The 24,895-nt window shown below is 39.0% G+C and overlaps 1 protein-coding gene across 1 annotated transcript in view; it reads left to right on the top strand.

Moving 5' to 3' along the window:
- Positions 1-24,895, top strand: part of LOC117375487 (alpha-1,6-mannosylglycoprotein 6-beta-N-acetylglucosaminyltransferase B) — a 149,838-nt gene that overhangs the window by 83,782 nt on the left and 41,161 nt on the right. The window lies entirely within an intron of this gene.

Genomic DNA, 24,895 nt, shown 5'->3' on the forward strand with positions numbered 1-24,895 from the left:
ATGAAGCGTGAGTGTGTAAATGTGCATGTGTGTATGTTATGTGTGTGTTTGTATGAAGCGTGAGTGTGTAAATGTGTATGTGTGTATGTTGTGTGTGTGTATGTTTGTGCCTCATATCATGTTGACCATTGTAAAAAATAAATAAATTGAACTGAGAGCTGTTTTTGACAAATGTTTTTTACTTTTTTTGATGTAGAAATCTTCCTGAATCTTGCCTTGAGGTTTTACTGACGTTACATCAGTTTCAGTGGTAAATGTATTAAAAAAGTAACTTTAGGATCGTTTTTTCTGAACTGATATGAGAAAATGTTACAAATGTTGAGTTACATTTGTTACGTAGGCTTAATATATTGCTTTTTGTTAATATATTTTTACTGGTAACTAAAAGTTTCTCTTCATATTTTTATTGGCTAATAATGCTTAAGATTTTCAATTGGATGCAACAGAAAATGATTTGAGTGTGACCTGAGCGTGACCTGAATGTGACCTGAGTGTGACCTGAGTGTGACCTGAGCGTGACCTGAATGTGACCTGAGCACATCAGCCTCAGCAGCTCCAACTTGCTTTAGCAGTCTGGTCAAAGGTGATTAACACTTTTATTTTTGTTATCAATTAAAACAATTATTGAAGTGTATATTATGTAATATGCGTTTTTTATGAGGACACATGAGAAGGATGTGACCTGAGTATGACCTGAGTATGACCTGAGTGTGACCTGAGTGTGACCTGAGTGTGACAGAGGACACAAGAGAAGGATGTGACCTGAGTGTGACCTGAGTATGACCTGAGTGTGACCTGAGTGTGACAGAGGACACAAGAGAAAGATGTGACCTGAGTGTGACATGAGTGACAGAGGACACAGGAGAAGGACGTGACCTGAGTGTGACAGAGGACAGAGGACACAGGAGAAGGATGTGACCTGAGTGTGACCTGAGTGACAGAGGACACAGGAGAAGGACGTGACCTGAGTGTGACAGAGGACAGAGGACACAGGAGAAGGATGTGACCTGAGTGTGACCTGAGTGACAGAGGACACAGGAGAAGGATGTGACCTGAGTGTGACAGAGGACACAGGAGAAGGATGTGACCTGAGTGTGACCTGAGTGACAGAGGACACAGGAGAAGGATGTGACCTGAGTGACAGAGGACACAGGAGAAGGATGTGACCTGAGTGTGACCTGAAGTTGCACTCTGCAGCTCTGGACCATTTCATCCAGACTTTCCATGGGCTTCTCTTATTCGTGACAGAAGGTCCATGGAGCAGATTTTGAACCCTGAGTGAAGAACCTGCAGAGTAAAGTTCACTGTGACGTTATTATGAAAATGAACCTGGTTAAACATTAAAAATAACTCGTGTTGTTTTCTCTTTGCTCCAACTGTCACATTTTCAGCTCACAGCATCTTCACCTCGCTGCCTCCATTATCTTCAGCTAAACTTTATTAAATGTGGCCTGGAAAAGTACCAAATGAGTGGGAGGCAGTAACTTAATTTTCCTAATAGAAGTTGAACCATGAGAGAAAAAAAAACAATTCTCCGAGGCAGTTGTTTCCATATGGTTCTCACACTTCATACTCTTTAAATAGTCTGGCTGTAAAAGTGTTGCAAAAAAAGTGCTACAAATAGAGCTCAAACAAGAGGTTCAAGTGATATTTCTGGACTTTTGGGGGGTGATATTAATAATTCCACATTTGTCTGTTACTTAAACCTCAACAAATACATTTAAAGACGTGTTTTGGAATATTTCTGTTGGATTCCCATCTTTTGATCACCTTAAAAATGTAGAAAAATATCGTTTTAGTCAATACCCTCCCTGAAAGTTGCTTCTTCTTGGCGGCAGTGTGAAAACGACCTGATTTATTTATTCAGGAGCGGCTTGTACAAAAAAGAATTTTCTTAAACTAGAACAAAAACAAAGTCAATAAACAGCTTTAGCCCCATAACCCAAAGTTTCCAGGTTCAGTTCACTGCCTGGATGAGAACTGATGCACTGATGTCTCCTCTGCGCCGGATTGTGTGGGATTTTTTGGTATTTTTTTCTTACGTAATTTGATTTTGAACTAAAATCTATACCCCCGCAGGCCGTCCTCCTACATGATTGGTAGTATCTGTTAAACGCAACTGTTTCTCTTCTATATTTTATAAAGCTAAATAGTCTAAATCTAGTTCATTTAAATGGTTTTACAGCGGTCCAAAGGTATTCCTCTCTTTCCTCACGCATTCTGAACATCCTAATTGTCTCCGTGCGCAGTGGTACTTGCTAGTTCCAATCAGTGGGACAGTCCGCACGAACATTTCCGGCGTAATGTCCGTGAGGTTTTAGCCAAATCGCGCTAAAATCAATAAATCCTGACAGATCGGGCGGTGGACGGAGAGCTGCAGGTGGATGTCACTCACAACATGTTAAAAACTCTACAAATACAAGGAAAACTTCACTGGAGGACTCTTCTGTGTTTACAAACGTACATCTTTGTGGGTCGTGGCTAATGCTAATGCTAATGCTAGTGCTAATACATGTTTAAATAATGCCACTGAAATAAAAACTGAAATAAACTACACCTAAAAATAATTGGGTCGTCCTTACAACTAATTTAATTTTGTTATGTTGCATTTAACGTTCTAATAAGTCAGCATTAGCATTAGCGTTAGCGTTAGTGTTGACATGGAAGGACGTGTATTTCTAAAAGCAGAAGTTTTCGTACGACAAGTTTTTTTCTTTTTCTTTTCTTAATGTTGTCAGTGACATCCACCCACAGCTCTCAGTCCACTTCCTGATCTGTCTGAATTTATTGATTTTTGTGTCTCTTAGCAAAACCTTCATAGACATTACGCCGGAAATAGTCATGCTAACTGTCTCTGCTTGGAATTAGCCGGCTACTGTTGAACGCAGAGCCAATTATTCACAGCTATGAGTTTATAAACACTTTTCACAACTTTCAGAGGCCAGATGGGAGTTTTACTGCGGCATCTAGCGCTAGCAAAAGGCGACATTTAAATCTGTCAAATGGACAAATCGTCGTAGGAGTGAAGATGTTTCGCTGCTCGTCCAAGAAGCCGCTACTTCAGTCCTCGGATGAGCAGCGAAATGTCTGACAGTTCGCCTTTTGCTACGGATCAGACCTGGACGACTGAGGGATTACGCAGACAACAAGTAGCATGCTAACCACACGTTTCCTGGTTCTCAGACAATAAGAAACGTTATAATTAGATGCTTAAGACAAATTTTGCACGAATACATGTAAACAAATTGTGTACTGTACATGTCCTTTAACGCCGTGGACATTATTCCTCGTGAAATAATCTCGGAATCCCTCGAAGGCGCAGAACGTACGACCCCGACGTATAACTAATGTTCATCTGGACGAGTTTTTATGGCTGTTGTGCGCCTCTGCCAGCACTGTATTCTAAAACCCATTAAAAGTCATTAAGATATAAAGCGCCGTGGTTTGACGCCCTCTCGTTAAAAAGTATGATTTAATGTGGAGTAATATCATGCGTGGATTTCACAGAGGGTCTATTTCTTTGCCATGTTTACAATAAAACGTTACTAATATGGTCTGTACATAATTATTTCCAGTGTATCTGAGCAAAATATGTATTGCCCCAGCACCGAGATGTCGTAGAAGGAGTTGTTGAGGTCAAAATAAGTGCTGCATGTTTTCTAGATCTAATTAGAAAGCATTTTATTGTGCATTTTACTGTTTGATAATTAGAAAGTGCACATAAGCATGCTAGCTGTTGTTAGCGTTAGCGTCATGGCAAAACTCCGCCTTGGGGTATGAGTTCTGAAAAGCGCTTATTGTTATTAACTCATTGCGGTAAATGATTAGGATGCACGAAATGGATCAAGTAAGTGAGGAATAAGTTTGGACTGTGTTTTAAAATGAACTTATTCTGTTTTTCATGTTTTTAAGACACTAAAAATCAGATAGTGCCTTTAAATCAACACTGTAACTTTCTGGAAATGGCAGGATTCCATAGAAATAGAGAGTTAAAATGCTACTTCGGAATATTCTCCATGAAGACAGATGACGCTCATGTCATACTGTGGGATATTAAAGCCAAAGGAACAGCATTTCTAAGTCTGTGGAGATGCAAGCCCACTCAGAGTTAGGACATATGTTCAGTGCAATAAAGCAAAAATGCCGGCTTATTTTTGAGCTCTAAATGTGTGACTGGATAGAATTTGTAACAGTATAATTTTTTTTTGCGACCATGACATTCTAGAGTGTGTCAAACTCAAGGCCCCGGGGCCAAATCTGACCCGCCACATCATTTTATGTGGCCCGTGACAAGGTAAATAAAAACGTATGACTGTCTTAAAATGTCAGTTTATTAAGAGATACGCAGTTACACAGTCATTTTGCTGATGTGGCCCTTGGTGAAATTGAGTTTTAGACGTTTAATTTCAGATGGTCGGGAGTTGCTTGATAACTCTATTTTTTTTTAAGAAAAATCCAAACATGTTGAACTGTATAATTATTTATGTTCGGGATTGGGTCCACAAAAGATGTTGAACTTTGTGCCAGTTTTATTTCATGTTGATACACGCAGTAATTACAGATTTTTAACCATAAACCAGGCCAAAACATTAAGCGATAATATTTCCATGGAGACAAGAAGGTGGCGGACCCTGTACTAGAAAAGTTACACGGTACACTTTTCACATAATGGCAGTTTCGGCTCTTATATCACTTCTCCTGTTCTTTTATCTCCCCGTGTAGATTCACTCAGAGTTTAGTGGTGCATGTTTTATTCGTGTAGCGTTCCTAAATTGTCACCGGTGCTAGTTAATACTACCTAATCCTTTTATGCTTGCCTTAAAGTTTGCCCGGATTTGCATATATCCAATTAAACGAACAGCTTTAGTGAATTTTGTGCGGAGGAAAGACGAGATACTCCGTCATTGTGTCCGCCGCTGCTCTGTGGGACTGCATAAGGTTAAGAAGGATCATCAGTCTAACAGGTGTATTATCTGGACTAGGAAGAGATAGATTGAGTCTTATAGGGACAGATGTGAGAGTGTGTGCGTAGATTTTACTCCCTACGACGTGATAAATACGCTTCCACGCAAACTGGCACGCGCAGACATCAGGAAAACCAGACCGATTATTAAATGACATTTCAATTCAGCATAATCAATATGTTTGCACGTCCCTAACATTCAGTTCTAAAAGTGAAGATAAATGTAAACCCCAACAGATGTGAGGGTGAAAACTGGAAAGGAGGAGTTAGACGCTGCAGTTTCAACCTAAAACACATTAAAAAATAAATAAATAAATAAGTAAAAAATGACAAAGCAAAGATATTCGATTAAACTTAAATGATGAGAGGGAGCAGTGGTATATTGTTAAAGCCAAACTATCAATTACAAACAATAAATGTCACATCATAATCAATATGTTTTGTGTCGATACCATTTGATTTGAGTGTGATGAAGTGAAGATTATTAAGATAAATGCAGACCTGGATGAACACTTAAAAAAAAAAGGTGACAAAACGGGAAACCAGGAGTTGGCTGCCTCAGTTTGAACCTGGAAAACATTTACATTTAGTGTCAAAAAAATAAAAAAAATAAAAAATTAAGCAATATTAAAGAGAATAAATTAATTGAGAAGGAGCCAAACAACTTAATGAAATGACAAATATTAAAATAATAAAATGTTTTCATGTCCATACCATTTAATAAAGTTGAATTTGGCACGCAAATCATTCTAAATAATAAATAAATGAACAAAGAGAATACGTGTATGACTTGAAAAGAAGCCAGACAAATGAATTCAATGACAGTAACGGTATGTTTTATTGAGTTGTGATGCACTGAGGATTATTTAGATAAATGCAGACCTGCTGAACACTCCTGACCTAGAAAACAAAGTGTGCACATTTTGTTGATGGAAAAGGGACATTTCTCAAATAAATATATGAAATGATACGTAAAGCACAATAAGTACAATTAACCCTCTGGTGCACAGCGGTCACTGCAGTGGACAGCTACTAAAACAGAACTTTCTCTTTAATGCATTGGTTTGTGTGGTGGAGCTGCACATCAGCCTCTAGAGTGCTCTCTGCTGCCACACTCCATTGAGGTCAATTCAGTGGTCAGTCGGTGTAACTGCAAGTAAATGTCCTCTGGTTTTCTTATTCAGGCCTAAACATTGCACCTAAACAGTGTTGAAATTTCCCCCAAAAAATGTTGAAATGTTTTTCAAAGCATAAAAAGAAGCATGTGTTTGTATATTTACAATAAAACACAAGTTAATTCATTTTTACAGGCAGTTCACAATGTTGTTTCATGTCCTGAGAAGAATAAAAACACTTCAGAAAAAAAATCTTGACCAAGGCTTTAGTAATTTCTGCATCAGAGGGTTAAAGACACCGCACACGGACTCCGCCAAGGTCATTGTGGCAGGGTGCATTGATTTTACCTGTGCGAGTCCTGAACCGCACCGCAGTCAGTGTACACCGGGCGTGAACCCCACAGACGGGGCAGCGAGCTGAATCAGGCCTGCTTTCATCGACAGCTCAGGTCTGCGACGGAGCGGAGCAGAGGGGAGGCACGTCTCACGTTTGGAGCTGCTTCCAATTACAGAAAGATTCCACATTTTGCCTAATGATCCTTTTATTGCTCCGCGTTGTATTTACATGAAAACTTAAAAGCCGACATCATCAAATTCCCTAAATCCCTAACAATCCTTCAGCGGCAGCAAAGCACAGCGCCTCCAAACTAGATCCGAACAGACTCACATCATCTCATCGCTCCATGATAAGCAACGCAGTCAAACTCAAAGCTTTAAACCGATGATAGATTATTCACTGACACATTTATGAAACATTTAAGAGCCTACAAAGTCCATCCATTCAACAACATTCACGTTTATTCGTACTTTGCTTTGGGTTGCTTCTAAACCAAACGTGTGGGTTCAGAGACTCCTCCACAACATACACCTGCTTAACCCGAGGCCCCTCTCAGCTCCGCTTGGCATAAACTAAGCGATGTTCAATACTTGTTTGCGCAAATGTTCCACGATGATAAATTGCACATTGAATAGACAGTTTATCTGATTATTACTGATGTACTACTACTTCAAATGATATTATGCACATCATCACACTGGGCATCTGTGATTCATTTCCTAATTATATTGTTGCATAAATCTGCAAAAAAACAAAACAAAAAACAAGTATTTAGTTAGTTAGTTTTTTTTTTTTTTACTTTTAGTTATCATTTAATAGTTTTTCACCCAAATCCAATTTTACCAGTATTGTTTTGTGGTTATTTTTCCTAGAAAACTGGTGGCAAAGTTGATCATAATTGTGAACTTTTTGTGCTTTCATACTTCTTCTGAAAGCAGACTGGAAAGAAGCTTTTTATTTGCACTTTTTACTTCCAAGGATTTGTCAGAAAAGGCCAAAGTGCTCAAAAGGTGCTAAATAATGCTTCACTTTATATGAAAAATGTATGGTTTTCACACAGCAGATTCTTAGATGTGGACTAAACATAAATGACACATGTTTGTTTATATGTTTATTGTGTCTGTATGGAACTAAATACTTCTAAATCTGTGTCCTTTTATTTATATACTTAACAGATCTCTTTCATTATATTTATGATTGTGTGCTTAAGAACTATTATTAGAACAGGATGCAGCTTCAAAGACAACAAATATGTCTGAGTGAACCAGCTCTCCTGAACATTGATCAGTCTGGAAAGAACAAACCTTTTTATATTTTAAGGTTGAGCAGCTGTAACAAAACTGAATGCTCCATTTAATTACAGTAGTCATCATTTTATTCCCATTCCAAACTCGTACCATTAAAGAGACACGTATTTTTCTGTGCAACAATATTGAATAAACAAAACACAGACAGACCCAGTGCACCAGCTGTGTCCATGAAGATGACTGGAATCTCGCCTTTATTCAGTTACAGATTTATATTACTTAAAAGGACCTAAATATGCATGCGTTCTTACTGTGAGCGGGGTCACCTCTCCGCAGATCTGACCTGTAACTTGCTTGGTGGCGTCACCTGCTTGTCCTCAAAGTTTAATGTTACAGAGACGAGCAAGTTTCTCCTCCACCAGAACCGTATTCAGAGTGAAAAGGCAGCAGTGTGCCTGGTAAAAAAACATCAATATTCAAATGGTTTGACTTGGTCTGACTGAAACAGAAAGTTAAAACCCTACTTTGGAATATTCTCCGTGGAGAAGAGGCAGCTCTATCTGCATTATGCTTTTTGATTTTTGTACTGTTTTTAACACAATTCAACTACATATTTTAGCAATTAAATGAATGAGCTTTAAGTTACAGTAGAAGTTACTTGGGTTTTAGGTTTGTTTTTACACTGTCACTAGTTCATGTAAAAGAGCATTCTCTCTGAGAGCTCAGGCCGATGTGAACCCCACAGTCGGACTCTGGTGTGGTGTTTGGGGTGAATGATACGCAGTGTGTGTGAACAAGGCCGACCCAAAAGTGGAGTAAACAGAACTAAATCTCTAGCGTGCACTGGGGTCGGTCTCAGTGCACTAACATGTGTGAAAACGAACTGAGACTTGACAGATATTCTGAGACCATGTCGACAAACATTGGAGCTCCACAGGGCAGTGTTTAATTGGCCTTTTTATTGACTTTGCACACGGCCGTTCATGGACACAGATTTGATTCTTGTCATATGCAGAAATTCTTGGATGATGCTGCCCTTTTAGGCCTAATTTCCAAGGGTGAAAACCTGACCTAAAAGAATGAAATTAGCTGCTTCATTAGCTAGTGTGATTCCCACTTTGTACAGCTTCATGTAGACAAAACATAGGAACTAATTATTGACTTATTTAAAAAAAAAAAGGGCAGCTATTGAAAGAGTTGAAACTTCTAAATACCTGTGAGTGCATCTGGACAGTGAGCTGAACTGAATGAGGAACAGTGATGCTGTTTTAAAAAAAGGCTCAGTCCAGACTGTTCTTTTTGGGGAAACTCAGATCCTTTGACGTGAGCTGGAGCCTCCTTAAAGTCTCCTATAAGAGCATTGTGGCCAGTGTGTTGTTTTATGCTGATTAAAAAGGCTGCAGCAGTGGTGGGACAGGGCCTGGATGAGGACAAAACGACAAAAGGATGAGACCCAAATTTCGAACTGTTGTTTCTCTTTCGGACCCTCCTCTCCACAGCATTTTAAGTGAATATATCAGCTGCTGTGGATTTTTATAACAAGCACTTTGTCTGACCCTGTAGTTTGTATGTGAGTCTATGGCATTTTCGTTTCCCCCTTTGCGGAATAATAAACCATGTATCGGTCTATCTATAGATAAGATTTATGCCATAGTGTGGGATATTACAGCCAAAGGAACAACATTTCCATGGACATGTCAGGTTTGTGGAGATGCAAAGTTATATGTCATAGTTAGGACATATGTTGAGTGCAATAAAACGAAAATATTGGCTTATAAGTTGCATGATGGGGCTTTAATTTTGAGCTCTAAATGTGTGACTGGATAGAATTTGTAACAATATAATTTTGACATTTTAGAGATTTAATTTCAGATGGTGGAGGGGTTTATAGAACTCTATGGCAGATTTACATTTCCGAAAGAATTATCCAATCAAAAAACCCACATATGCTGAGCTGTATAGTTATTTATGTTGAACTTTGTGCCAGTTTTTGTTTCAAATCTTATATCATGTACCCTGTTCTTTAATCTCTGCGTGTAGATTCACAGAGAGTTTAGTGGTGCGTGTTTCGTTTTGTGTTTTCATGTAGCGTTGTTAAATTGTCACTGGTGCGAGTTAACACTATCTAATCCTTTTATGCTTGCCTTAAAGTTTGCCTGGATTTGCATGTATCCAATTAAACAAACAGTTTTGGTGAATTTTGTGCAGAGAAAAGACAAGATACTCCATGCCATTATATCTGTGTACTCTGTGAGACTGCATAAGGTTAAGAAGGAGCGTCAGTCTAATTAGTGCTGGGCGATATGACAAATCATTTCATGGGGATAGAAAAGTGTCTATAGTGTCATTTCTCTTCTATCGTTTCTGTCACTTCTAACCTAATTTGATCAGTTATTACAGCAAATATATCATTAAATAGCATATGATGATTGTATTAGTGTTGTCTTGTCACTATTTATACTCTAAGTTTATATAAGTGAAAATAAAGAAGAATAAAAAGATTTTTCGCAAAAAAAACCCTCTGTTTTGCGACATGATGCTACTTTATGTTCTTTGATTTTCAAGCGGGTTTGTGACATGCTTTATGATACTTAATGTTGGCCATGTCCCAGTTCACCACATGCACAGTTCAAAGTACCCTTCAAAGTACTGTCCGAAGTACCGTTCGAAGTACCCGTCCAACGAAGGGGACTCTTTCGTGTAGCCGCATTTGTGCTGAAATGGGACACGTACTTCAAACACTGTCTGCGCACTTTCCTTATGTAGCTTACGTTACGTCGCTGAATTAGTTTTATTTTTAATTCTTTATTATTTCATAGAAGAAGAGGCAAGGTGTCATTGTCGTGGCTGTTTATTTCTGTTTAGATTGAATAAAGTAAGGAATTAATGATTCTCTTTAAATATCAATAGTCAAATATAACGTTATAGGACAGGTGAAATATACCTTGTTTAAACAGACAGAGGAAACCAATATCATTTTTGCATTCATAGTCACAGAACACTGATTTTTTAAATAATTGCATAGTTTAACTGTTCGGTATTTGGGCAAGGTTTAATTTGATCTGTGGCTAAACCTCTTTAACACCAGTAGAGGGCGCTGTTTGCAATAATAATTTCTAATGATAATAATCTATTATTATTATTCTTATTGTCTGGGAATAACTGCACATTCCTTTATTCAATGTAACCTTAAATGCACCGTTCAAAGGGCACTTTAAAGGGCACTTCAAATGCATTTGGCGAATAGACCTATATTATATAATGTTATTGTATTTCGTATGGCATTATTTTATATCTTATGTGAAAATTAAAGTGAAAGTGTTGTGAATGTAATTTACCAATTTAAATGTCATTGACTTGAAAAAAATAAGTTGTTCCAATGTTTTGGTGTCAGTCGATTGCGTTTTTTGACACTATTTCCCCAGCTTTTAAAAATACACGCTCACAGGGCACAGATGAAGCTGGGGTACATAAAAAATGCAAAGATAGCTGGAAAAGGTTTGGATATGTTTTCGTCCCCCAGTATTTTAATGGATTCTCTGATCTTGAGAAGTTTCCCTGTCCCAAGTAGCGATGGATCAATGATGGAGTCAGCTGTTGTGTTGGATTGTCTGCCAACTTCATCATCGAACTGCTGCCACAATCTGAAATAATGAAAAATACGTTGGAATTTTAGTTTTTGTCATCCCCTCTAAATTAGTACATACTGGCAACAAAATAAATGCACAAATAAGCTGATAAGACTGAACAACATGCCTGAAGTGGGTGACTGCTCTGAAGGTCCAGGCTGTGGCTCAGATGTTGTGTGAGCAAATACTGCAGCACACTCCATTTTTAGTCGGTTAGTTGCCTCACTGCACTTGGAGGAACTGCAAAATCCAAGTGTTTTAAATCTGAGGTCTAGAAGTGTTGATAGGGTCAACACACTTAATGTCTCCAGATCAGAAGTCGTGTCTGTGACACGACGCCTAAGTTGGTCATGGAGATGTGTGGCTGCTTGTGTGTAAATGTGAAGAGTTACGCTCAAGTGCACAATATAGTATTTTCATCATGGGGATGACCTTTGATCTTGTAACCCTCCTCTCCTCAGACAACTAGACTGTGGCCTGATGGAAAGGGGCCAGCACAAGAAGTGCTTCTCTTAAGATGTTAAACTCATCAGCCGTAAATGGAGTCAAGTCTGTTTGAAGAGAGGCGAGAGATACCCACACTGGTTCTTTCTCATCATGTAGCTGTGAATCTGATATGTGCTGTTCCTACGTACCTCGTTGATAAGTTTCAGGGCGGGCCGTCCCATCTGTTGCTGCACATGACCAAGCTTTTCTTTGGCTGTGGTGCTGGATCGGAAGGAGGATACGATTTGTCTGGATGAGTCTGATGGATGAAAGTTCAGAGATTTGATAACATGATTTCTTAACTATTAAATTTTGCTTGTGTATTGCACACAAGCAAAATGCAAACTGAATGCCGAATTTGGAGAGTTCTTGTTGCTGCACTCATATTTGGTGCTACATTGGTCACAACACACCTTACCTTATTTGTTATGGCCCAGTCATCCACTATGCACCTTTTGAATTGGGCCAAATTGTCAGCAGTGTGACTTTGTGGAAAGTGTTTCACTCCCAACACAGATGTACACAACTGCATATTATCATTAATGTAGTGACAGGTAAGAGCCAAGTAAGCCTCCATGTTCAATGGTCCACATGTCAGCTGTTATACTCACTACCACAGTTTGCTGTACTTCCATTTTTACTCGTTTCAGTTCCTCTGCATGTTTTTTGCCCTCATTTCTTTGACAGTCTGAAAACGAAACTAAATCAAATCAATATACAGGGCTTAACAAATGTATTAGACCACCTGTCATTAAAGCAAGAAAACATCCAGCATTATGAAGTTCTGTATTTTGCCAATTTGAAATTCAGTTTTTATAACCAAATGTGAACTGACACACTGGACAAAAATTATTCAGGCATGATATTTGAAAATTGAAACTTTTTTTTTTTCTATTTAGGAAGTTAATAACACTGTATGTAGGTATATAAAAAGTCAGGTGATGGTGTGATAAATTTGTTAAGCACCATACTTCAATTAAATATTACATGAGAAATATCAGCTACATTTTCTAGACAAACCTTTCTGGTTGGCAAAACGTATGATGGGTCACGGTGAATCAGCTCCCTGAACCCCTCACTCTCCACACTGCTGAGGGGTTGGTGTAACTGATCCAGGTTCTGGGCCTGTTGGGCAGATTAAATGTTCCTGTAAAACACAGGGAAATGATGAGACAGACAACAGTGAAGTTTTCTCTTTGCTGCTTCTGCCATATTGGAGAAGAATGACCTCTGACCCCACAAAACCGTCTCACAGAACAAAGCGCCACCGACTGGCGTGAGGGTGTAATTACAACAAAAGCTATTTTCTGAAATGGAACTTTACCATTACACACACACACACACACACACACAAAACACTATGTGAACATATTAATGTGTGTCACATTCCTTTATAACATTCAGGACTGCCTGGTCCTAGATGCTTGATGTTCAAAAATAATAAAATAATAAAACAGATATTAATGTAGCACCCATGAGGAAGCTGTTCAGTGTCTGTATACCTTCATTTTGGGTGTATTTGTCACCTCCACATTTTCATGCTTTGCTGTGTAATGCTTTAGCACTGAGGAGGTGCTTTTATTGATATGATTGTATTGATTTATTTTATAGATATTACAGACCTGTTGAACAGATGTGACATTTAGTGTGCATAAAATGAAATACAAATTTATACTGAGAGTCACATGGTCACATTGCTGTGTGTGTGTGTGTTTTGTGGTTTGGTTTTTTTTTTATTCTGATAGATGGAATGGATAAGTTAGCTTATTTGCTGTTAAAAGATCAAAATGATCCCACAACAACGGAATGTTTTTTCTCTCGGGCTCCATTTTGTTGATGTAGACGGGGAAGGTCTTTTTTTATCTTTGGAAGGGTGATTTTCTTCTTTTCACGGTGATGCAGGTACTGTACCTTTTAAACACAGTTTGGCCGTCGGTCACGTGACTTTTTCTTAACGCTGCACGCGCATCGACACGGGGCCGCGCTCTATGAGACACGTGCACGTCAGGGCTGCTGGACACATCACTATGAGCGTGCAACGATGGATGTGCAACAGGTGGAGGTTTTGTGCCCAGAGTCGCTGCAGACAGAAAGCTACACGGGCAGCCCAAGAAGAAGCACTTTTATAGTAAAGAGGAGGTTCATCTGTGTCTTGGTTATATTCTGGGTTCAAGAATCCGACACAGAGCAGAAGACGGACAACTGCAAACTGCTGCAAGTCCTTTCCAGCGATGACACAAAACAAACCTCTTCTATCACCTAAAGAAGGACCACGAAAAGGAATGAAGAAGAATCAGAAAATAAGAGTTGTGGAACAGTGGAACAGTGGGGGCAAGTTGTGAAAAGAAAAACTACAGCCCCCAGAAAATAAAGCACAAGACATGGGATTAAAACATCCCAGCATCATTAACACACATGTGCCACATCATCTTACGTTTATAAAGGCCTGAGTGAGAACGGATACAAAGCTTTGGTCACCGTCTACAGACTCTGGTAAGAGTAAAACAATCTAAAAATGTCTATGTAATATTGCAATGAGAATATTATAGAAGCAACAAAAATATTAGTGAATTGAAATGAGTTTGTTTCTCCTGTGTTATGTTTGATGAGCCTTTGTACAAAACATTTACAACAACAAACAACTTATTCTCTCCATTTTATTTATTATTTTGCCTGTCATGGTAAAGAATGAATTGTGATACTAGTTGCCCACAGTATCCAATTATTAAATCAATCCATAAATCATTTAAGTGATACATGATGATAAAAATAAAATTGCTGTCAAAATATGTTATTACATTACATACATATTCGTTTTATTTCATCACAGAACGGTCTAAAACAGACATGCCAGACTCTGGCCCGTGGGCCAAATCTGGCCCTCGATATAATTATATTTGGCGCTCAAGATCATATCAAACATGTATTAGAGCTGCCCCTCCGGCCGCCGCGCTAGTATAGCACGTGCACTGCTAATACTACAAATCCCAGAATGCTTTTCAAATACATTGGTGCCAGCCCCACCACTTCTGTTGACATTAGCATCTGCTACCTGTCGCCTCACTCAAATTTAATCCACCCCTCCTGATAAACATGCAATGTTTCAGTAAATATTTAGTTTGATCCTCGACTTAGTCCTAGTTTTTAGTTTTTGTCCTGCATGAATTTGAGTTTGACACTCCTGCTCTTAAAGCTCTCACACCAGCATTTACAAAACTTTTCAGAGAATAACTGAAAACATACAGTATTGTGGTATATCGTGATATAAAATAATCCATACCGTGATATGTGATTTTTTTCCATATCGCCCAGCACTAAGTCTAACAGGTGTATGACCTACTGTGAAGAGACAGACTGACCTTTATGTACGATAATTACTCTATCAGCTTATCGTTCAGTATATGAAAGCTGGAACAATATGTTTTGGGGCTCAGTATTTATTATGTGTACATTTTATTTGCAAAAGTGGGGAGACTTGGGGTGTTTTAGTTGCTGTAGGATCAGATTTAATCTGTAAAAGGTTGAATACATGTGTCTTATGGCTAATTATCAGTTCATTCTGTTATTTGTTACAGCTCAGGCCTTTTCAATGACACCGTCTATTTAGAAATGTTTTTTGTATGTGGCTTAAAGTACTGGTAGTTTCAGTATTATTGTTTATCACAGGATTTCTCTATATCAGTATACCTTGCTTCAAAATGTGTTACTGAGATTGTTCTACACTTATAGGGACAAATGTGAGTGCGGAAGTGTCTACAGATTTTATTACCTATGATGTGATACATGCACACACACACGTACACACACGCACACACATGTACACACCCGCACACACATGTACACGCACGCACACACATGTACACGCACAGAAATCAGGAAGTCTTTTGAAAAATGCTGGCTGGAACAAACAAAATCCACTTCCAATTTTTTGTTGAAAGAAGAAGTTGTCTAAAAGTAGTAGTGTGGCTCTGAGCTCATGGACCTCTCCTCTGGGTCCGGCTCAGAGATCAGCAGTCGGTCAAAGCTTTGGACCAGAGCATCCAGTTTCCTCTCCTCTTTTTTCTTACAAATGTGTCATTATATTGTGCAGAAGAACAGAGGAGGCAGTGAGGGACTTGTGTTCGAACACCCTGCTCTGGTTTCTCAGTCGTCTTCAGTTTGAGCGCTGGATCTGAGGTACAACTTTAATTATCCTGTACAGGTCTGTCCACATTCCAGGAGTTTTTTTTTCATTAGTCACATTCCTATGGGACAAAGATTTCAGAGTTTTAAATGTGATTCAGCTCACATGCAGTGTTTTATCACTCTTGCTACTTATGCAATCCATTTGGTATAATTCAAAATCCTTACCATGCTGTTCAAGTAGTCTAGAATCCCAGATCTCTCCTCTGGTTTTTGTGGCTCAGAAATGGACAGATGTTCAAATATTTTGATGAGCTTATCCACTTTCCTTTCCTCTTCTTTCCTTAGATGCATGTTAACCCATTGTAAAGTACCATGGAGGAGGTAGTAAGGGACTTTTGTGAGAATGCCCTGGTCTGGTCTCGAGTGTGACTGCTCTACTGGGCTGTCCACGCCTGAGGACTGTGACTGGTCTGTTTTCTGTGGCACAAAGAATTCAGAGTTTTACATAAGATTCAATTATTAAAAATCTAAAGTGATAGGTACCATTGCTTATGTGAATGTGTTCATATTCAAACATTTTGGAATAAGGTCTGTGCCAATATTAGTAAAGCCGTAGGTCAGCAGGCAGTAGGAAACCCAGTGATGTGTTTACTGGGACATATTCCACCTTCACTGGCACAAAATGAGCATATTGTTCAGTCATTTTTAATGATGACTAGGAAGAGTATTATGGTAAAGTGGTGATGATCCTCCCTCTGTTTCCTTGTGGAAGTCACTGATGTCTGACCTCTTGACTATGATCAAACTTGGACATTATATTGATGGAAACTCTCAGCTCTTCATAGACAAATAGAAGAAGCCACTGGAAGCAATCGGACTTAAGTGTCAAATAGACTCAAATGGGCAGCCACTTTGGACTTGAACTACCACACATCTTGGACCCTGGACTGGATTGTCATGTATCGATGTCTTTCAGACCGATCTGTAGTCTGTATTGTTCGTTTGTTTCTGTTTGACTGGGAGGACGTTGTCCTTACCATACTCTCCAAGTAGCTCAGAATCCCAAAGCTGTCCTGTGGTTTCTGAGGCTCAGAGATGGACAGACCTGCAAAGCTGTTTACCAGGTCATCCATTTCCTGACGTTCCCACTGAGATTTGAGTTTGGGCACATATCTGATCAAGTCAGTGAACACATGATCAGGGACGACCTCTAACTCGTCTGGATGTATCTGCAAAATCAGTAACATTTCTTTGTTAGAACATTAAACATATATTTGTAATTTTTGTGGAGGGTCCACCTTCTGCTTTCCCATTGAGTTGTTAACAGCATCTTCTTGGGGGCAGCCACGTAGCTGACCCCCCACCAGAAAAGTTTCAAAGTGCTCCTTAAAAGTTGTTCAAACTGCTGCTACTACAACTAACTGCACCACTACTTCTACTATTTACTAGGACTTCACATATTTAAACCACAATTTTGTTCAAAATAGAGCCTGCATGACATATTTTCTTAACTGTACTTAATATATTCTTACCATCACAACATCAGTCAGATTGTAATATTGTCTCCATTTGTCGATCCGTGCACATAGATCGATCCAAGTTATCATGTACTCGTGGAGTTCATTAGGATCCCGAGGAATTGGGATCATGAACCTGTCCATGGCATCCTAAAAAGACATTTTAATACATATTTTTTATACATATGAGCAGTTTAGTAATGGTACAACACAACTGTAGTACAAAGGCCACAGTCTGAGCTCATCAAATCGTATTTAAAATAGTTTGTGTGTATCACTAGTACTACTCCTATCAGGTAAGTATCAGGTACTTAATATATAGGTTAAGGCAGGGCTAACATAATTTTCTTGAGGGGAAGATTTTTCACAATTAAACTAGGACTAATTCAACATGAAACCAGAACTATCCTCAAATTGAATTAAAGCTGCAAGTGGCCATCATAGGGCCGTCATAGTTTTGTTCTTGTTTCAATTCTGCACCCGTGGTTACATTTTGAGCTCTATCAGCAAAGCACTTATATGCATTATACTGGTGGTGTATGTGGCTTTGAACCAGCATCCTTGTGCATAATACATCTGTGGTCTAATTAACTTTTTTTTTACATTTTCTGAGGTATGGAATGTATTAGCCAAGTTTCGTGCCATTCTGACAATGTTGGATATTTTATGCTACAGACGCCACTGGCCACGTGATCATGTGCCTGCTCTGTCGCCATGAGCGGAAATCAAATAAAGAGGAAATTAATCTGACGGCGTGCTACACAAAAAACATAATTCATATCACCAAAATGTGAATGATTATTGATAATCAGCATCTGTAGATGAGGTATCTGGAGTTTGAGCTCATTTGGATGAAAAACCTAGGAGTAGATCGGGCTCATATACATCCAATATGGCGACTCTTCCTCTTTGTGAAGAGATCTAAACAAGGCCGGAAGTGAAACTAGTGTAAATAAAAACAATGCAATGGTAAACCTCAGCTCTTTCCAGTTCAGCATAGCATACGTAAAACATTTACACAGTCACGTGTTGTGGGACTCATTTTATACTTTCTTAATCCATAAATAGAAGTCACGTTACTTAGTTGACGTGTTCACTGTTTTGCTGAGGTATTTATGGGTCAGTGACGTGCGGTGAGGTTCATGGTTGGTGAGGCACTGACTCCTTTAGTGTCAGATTTACAAATATATAAACCAAAAAGGGTCGCTTATTGAATTGGCTGCTGGGTATTTCATATCTCATCAGCATTCTTCACAAAACACGCACGCACACACACGGTACATATTACAGATATGTAAAGGTAAAAAAACGTGCATTTGCTCTACACCCTCCCTGTGTTGTAGTGATGCTCGGGTCAGGATATTTTCAACCCGCGGGGGCCCCGCATGTACGGCAAAATATTACCCGCCCCGCGCAGCTGCCTCTATTTTTCGAACCCGCCTCGACACGATGCACAGAAATAATATTCATAATAAGCAGCATTATTTCAACCTGCATTTCGTGGGAAAAAAACTGATCAGCCCCAACCTGAACCGAGATCAAATGAGAATTGAGAATTTCAACATAAAATCTGCCGGTTTTCCTTTACCTTGGCATTGTGGATGCTAACGTTGAGCCTCCGCTGTTCGTTTAAAGCCAAATCGATCCTTGAGTTTCCAAAAGTTTTTAAAGCAATTTGGCTTTGGATGTGAGTGGTCGATCTCTCATGTTTGCTGAGGCTTCGTGGTAATTTTTCATGTCACAATATCCCGTGTTAGTCCAGACATTGTCACAAGTTGATTACAGAAGGCAGGGGAAGCAGTAAAGACGTTTTTTCGAAGGACAGCCACAGCCACTCTTTTCGGGTGTACCACTCCGTTTGAAAAGAGCGCGTTATCTTCTGTCCCGAAGTTTGAAGCAAACCTTTTAGCTCCGGTGTTGGTCTACCCGTGTTAATCACGTCCACTTTTGACTGAAAGTCCAGTTTTGAGAAATTTTTAAGCTTCGATATATAATCCTCTTCCATTTTGGCAGTCCGGCGTAGCTAGCCAAATATAAAACGGATCGCACTTGACTCGCCTGGGCCTGGCGCCTCTGCGTAGAAGAACAGCACACGTACCCGTTGGCTCACGTACGCCCTCTTCAGTGCGGCAGAGAACTATCTGCCTCACCCTGCGCCTTTTCACCGCGGTTTTATTTTCCATCAGCAAAACCAAATATGTCACTAACAAACATTAAACTTTAATGGTTAATAAAGACATTAGCCAGAGTGGAAAATCAGGTCAAATAAACGTATCTGCAAACATTATATTGGAAACATGCAGATATATGGCAAGCAGCACGGGCCAATTGCATGTATCAACCCAGTTTGTAATGGATGGCGCATTCAGAGGTGAGGCTTGACTCGTTGCTGCCGCACCTCTCGTTTCATCACTGTATTTAAACAGGTAATAGGGAAATTCGGCGATTTTGACAATAAAAAATGTTCGAAATGAGTTGTACATAAAAATCAGTAGACAAATATTAATATAAATTTGATGTTATAATTATTTATTTTTTTTACTTGTCATGATGACAGGTGAGGCTCTGCCTCCCCTGCCTCCCCTGACCGCACGTCCCTGTTATGGGTGCGGTGTCTTGTGTCAGCTCAGTCTTGGGCTTGAAATGGTCTTGTTCTTACCGTAGTCCGGTGAATATTTCCACGGTTGAAAATTTTGAGATCTTCCATTCTCTAAAAGTGTTGTAGAGTTTGTCAAAAGTGTGCTGCTTTGCTCAGGAGTGTACAGTTGTATCGTGTGATCTGAAATTTGGTCAGAAGATGGCGGACATGCGGCGAAAATGATATTCTTACGTCATGGATGTGACATTGTCATGGAGAATTAAAATGATTAGAATTGTGTTTTTTGTGTAGAATTGTGTAGAATTGTGTAGAATTGTGTGTGTATTAATGTTCATAATAACATAGACAGGGCTTGTGACTGAGGCTTAAAGCACAAAACAGAAGACAAGACACAAGATTTTGGCACAGTTTACCATATATATATATATATATATATATATATATATATATATATATATATATATATATATATATATATATATATATATATATGAGCAGTTTAGTAATGATACAACACAACTGTAGTACAAAGGCCACAGTCTGAGCTCATCAAATCGTATTTAAAATAGTTTGTATGTATCACTAGTACTACTCCTATCAGGTAAGTATCAGGTACTTAATATATAGGTTAAGGCAGGGCTAACATTATTTTCTTGAGGGGAAGATTTTTCACAATTAAACTAGGACTAATTCAACATGAAACCAGAACTATCCTCAAATTGAATTAAAGCTGCAAGTGGCCATCATAGGGCCGTCATAGTTTTGTTCTTGTTTCAATTCTGCACCCGTGGTTACATTTTGAGCTCTATCAGCAAAGCACTTATATGCATTATACTGGTGGTGTATGTGGCTTTGAACCAGCATCCTTGTGCATAATACATCTGTGGTCTAATTAACTTTTTTTTTACATTTTCTGAGGTATGGAATGTATTAGCCAAGTTTCGTGCCATTCTGACAATGTTGGATATTTTATGCTACAGACGCCACTGGCCACGTGATCATGTGCCTGCTCTGTCGCCATGAGCGGAAATCAAATAAAGAGGAAATTAATCTGACGGCGTGCTACACAAAAAACATAATTCATATCACCAAAATGTGAATGATTATTGATAATCAGTATCTGTAGATGAGGTATCTGGAGTTTGAGCTCATTTGGATGAAAAACCTAGGAGTAGATCGGGCTCATATACATCCAATATGGCGACTCTTCCTCTTTGTGAAGAGATCTAAACAAGGCCGGAAGTGAAACTAGTGTAAATAAAAACAATGCAATGGTAAACCTCAGCTCTTTCCAGTTCAGCATAGCATACGTGAAACATTTACACAGTCACGTGTTGTGGGACTCATTTTATACTTTCTTAAACCATAAATAGAAGTCACGTTACTTAGTTGACGTGTTCACTGTTTTGCTGAGGTATTTATGGGTGCGGTGTCTTGTGTCAGCTCAGTCTTGGGCTTGAAATGGTCTTGTTCTTACCGTAGTCCGGTGAATATTTCCACGGTTGAAAATTTTGAGATCTTCCATTCTCTAAAAGTGTTGTAGAGTTTGTCAAACGTGTGCTGCTTTGCTCAGGAGAGTACAGTTGTATCGTGTGATCTGAAATTTGGTCAGAAGATGGCGGACAAGCAGCGGAAATGACGTCATGTACATGACATTGTCATGGAGAATTAAAATGATTAGAATTAGAATTGTGTTTATTAATGTACATAATCAGAATCAGAATCAGAAGACTTTTATTGCCATAGTCTGTGAACACAGTTCACAAACTAGGAACTTGATACGGTGAAAAAGTGCAATATAAACACACTGAATAAATACAAATACAAATAAGGGCATGCACAAAGTTAAAAAGATATGCTTAAAAAAATCAAATGAAATACTTACTTACTTACTATCACATAGAGTAAGTAACATAAACAATAGGGCTTGTGACTGAGGCTTAAAGCACAAAACAGAAGACAAGACACAAGATTTTGGCACAATTTACCATTTACCATTACTCACCTGAAGGATTATTAGGAACACCACACTAATACGGTGTTTGACCCCCTTTCGCCTTCAGAACTGCCTTAATTCTACATGGCATTGATTCAACAAGGTGCTGAAAGCATTCTTTAGAAATGTTGGCCCATATTGATAGGATCTGGTGACTGTGGGGGCCATTGTAGTACAGTGAACTCATTGTCATGTTCAAGAAACCAATTTGAAATGATTGGAGCTTTATGACATGGTGCATTATCCTGCTGGAAGTAGCCATCAGAGGATGGTACATGGTGGTCATGAAGGGATGGACATGGTCAGAAACAATGTTCAAGTCGCCCGTGGCATTTAAACGATGCCCAGTTGGCTCTAAGGGACCTAAAATGTGCCAAGAAAACATCCCCCACACCATTACACCACCACCAGCCTGCACAGTGGGAACAAGGCATGATGGATCCATGTTCTCATTCTGTTTACGCCAAATTCTGACTCTACCATTTGAATGTCTCAACAGAAATCGAGACTCATCAGACCAGGCAACATTTTTCCAGTCTTCAACTGTCCAGTTTTGGTGAGCTCGTGCAAATTGTAGCCTCTTTTTCCTATTTGTAGTGGAGACGAGTGGTACCCGGTGGGGTCTTCTGCTGTTGTAGCCCATTCGCCTCAAGGTTGTGCGTGTTGTGGCTTCACAAATGCTTTGCTGCATTCCTTGGTTGTAACGAGTGGTTATTTCAGTCAACGTTGCTCTTCTATCAGCTTGAATCACTCGGCCCATTCTCCTCTGACCTCTAGCATCAACAAGGCATTTTTGCCCACAGGACTGCCGCATACTGGATGTTTTTCCCTTTTCACACCATTCTGTGTAAACCCTAGAAATGGTTGTGCGTGAAAATCACAGTAACTGAGCAGATTGTGAAATACTCAGACTGGCCCGTCTGGCACCAACAACCATGCCACGCTCAAAATTGCTTAAATCACCTTTCTTTCCCATTCTGACATTCAGTTTGGAGTTCAGGAGATTGTCTTGACCAGGACCACACCCCTAAATGCATTGAAGCAACTGCCATGTGATTGGTTGATTAGATAATTGCATTAAGGAGAAAATGAACAGGTGTTCGTAATAATCCTTTAGGTGAGTGTATATGCATGCATATATATATAAATTTAAAGCATTAATTGCAGCCCAAATTAATATTCATTATTAATACTAATTATTAAAGAGGGAGTATTTTACTTCTATGGGGTATTAATTGCTAACACACCATGTATTTAGATCACCATGTTACTTGTTATTGTTTTGAAAATGTTTTATTTGCTGAAAACATGTTTTATTTGATAATGACACTCTGAGTCCCCCCTCAGTATTTGACCCATTTTATTTGATTACAATAAACTACGACTTCAGATATTTTTTACATCATCACACTTGACTTGAGTGATTCATTTCCTAATTCTTGTTGTTGAAATTTTTTTTTTTTACTTTTAGTTACCGTTTAATCCTTTTTCACCCAAAGCACCTGGCACAGACTGGGATGTTGATTGGCATAAAATACCTGGACTTTTTCTGCTAAAAGTACTATTGTTTTGGAGTTGTTTTTTTCTACAAAACAGGTGACAAAGGTGATCATAAGTTGTCTTTTTTTTTATATATATAACTTTTTGTGCTTTCAGACTTCTTCTGAAAGCAGGCTGTACAAAAGAGGCTTTTTATTTGCACTTTATATTTCCAAGGATTTGTCAAGAAAGGCCAAAGTGCTCAAAAGGTGCTAAATGCAACACTGTATATGGAAAATGTCACACAGCAGATTCATGGATGTGCAGTAAAATATCTACATGAATGACACATGTTTGTTTATGTGTTTGTTTATTGTGTTAAGCAGTGTCTGTATGCAACTAATTACTTCTAAATGTAGATGTATTCTTTTATTTATATACTTAACAGATCTCTTTTATTATATTTATGATTGTGTGCTTAAGAACTATTATTAGAACAGGATGCGGCTTCAAAGACAACAAATATGTCTGAGTGAACCAGCTCTCCTGAACATTGATCAGTCTGGAAACCTTTCTATATTTTAAGGTTGAGCAGCAAATACTTAAAATACGCATGCATTCTTACTGTTAGCGGGGTCACGTCTCCACTGATCTGACCTGTAAATTGCTGTATCCTCCAAGTTTAACGCTACAGAGACAAGCAAGTGACTGCCCCTTCACCAGAAATGTTACATAGTGCCGCTTTTAACCAACTTTAACCATATTCAATGAGTTAAAAGCCAGTTGTGCGCCTGGTAAAAAGTGGTTTGAGTAGTTCTGAGTGAGCATGTGTGTGTCTTTTGAGCCTTTTGTGGTTCGAGTAGTTCTGAGTGACCATGTGTGTGTCTTTTGAGCCTTTTGTGTTGCCGTTGGTGAATACGTGGCCATTCTCAGCTCTATTCAGTGTTTACCTTCACTCCCACATGCGGCGTCTGCATCCCCTATAGAAGCACACACAGCTCTCTAAATACAACTAAAATCAATTGGCTCTTTCTTTCTTCCCTGCCGTTTGTGGAGATGGTATCAGAGAGGCTCGGGTCAGGGGGCGTACTATTGAAAATGCCGCTCCACACTCCGGTCCTGTTTTTCCTCTGTAATCTTTACAAGCTCGGCTGATTTCACACCGCGCTCATTTTAAGTGCTCATTTTTACAAACAACCTGACGAAGTTGTGAGTTGTGTTGACACGTAACATCAAATTAGGGACTAAATCGGGACTAAACAAGGATTTGAGCCGGACCAAACCATGTCCACCTCAGGATCAAACCAGGACCGAAACAAAACAAGTATCATTTAAACATTATGGTATTACACATTTTTATTGTAGATGAGTATTTGTCACACTGTGGAGGACTAAAATCTCA

Source organism: Periophthalmus magnuspinnatus, chromosome 8, assembly GCF_009829125.3.
Source record: "Periophthalmus magnuspinnatus isolate fPerMag1 chromosome 8, fPerMag1.2.pri, whole genome shotgun sequence".
In the NCBI taxonomy this organism is placed as follows: Eukaryota; Metazoa; Chordata; class Actinopteri; order Gobiiformes; family Gobiidae; genus Periophthalmus; species Periophthalmus magnuspinnatus.